We start from the raw sequence: 643 nt of genomic DNA, 5'->3' as shown, positions 1-643 counted from the left end.
TCTGGCTGCTTCTCAGCCCGTCTCCGTGTGAATTATTCAACTTTTGATGTACATATACAAACTCTGCTGAATCTCCATCTCGCTCGCTGCATCGCCTCAGGGCTCCATATCAACCTCTTCTCTGGCTCCAGAGCTGCTGCTGCTGTGTTTTACTGTAAACCCTTCAATCTGACTCATTACAGCCCAGAGCCAGTAATAGTATACAGTTACACCAGCAACACTCTGTAATAAGGCTGCCTATAGAGCTAAGCAGGCTGCTGTGGGTCTGCATTCAATGGTGCATGGTAGACACCGAACTAACGACTTTGAAGTTGATGTTAGCTCTTCATCAGTAAAACAACCTGCAAAGGGTTAACGAGGTGAACGCGCTTTTGTGCGTGCTCTTGTATCATATGTCATATTCCCAAAATCTCAGCGCTGCAGTAACAAAAAGAAACTCCCATCCCACCTCTCCCACAGGCTTCCCGTCGGCTTCCATTCGACAGCGCCGTTGGACCCACAGCGCCCGCCCACCGGACGCTCCGATTGGCCGAGCGGGCAGCTGGAATATTCAATCAGACACCTTGCTCCGAGCTGTGATTGGACGCAGCCGGTGCAGTTATGTAAATGAGCACCTGGTGGCGTCCGCTGGCCCGGCCGCGGA

The sequence above is a fragment of the Betta splendens genome, chromosome 16 (genome assembly GCF_900634795.4).
Source record: "Betta splendens chromosome 16, fBetSpl5.4, whole genome shotgun sequence".
Taxonomy (NCBI): domain Eukaryota; kingdom Metazoa; phylum Chordata; class Actinopteri; order Anabantiformes; family Osphronemidae; genus Betta; species Betta splendens.
This window is presented reverse-complemented; position numbering follows the sequence as displayed.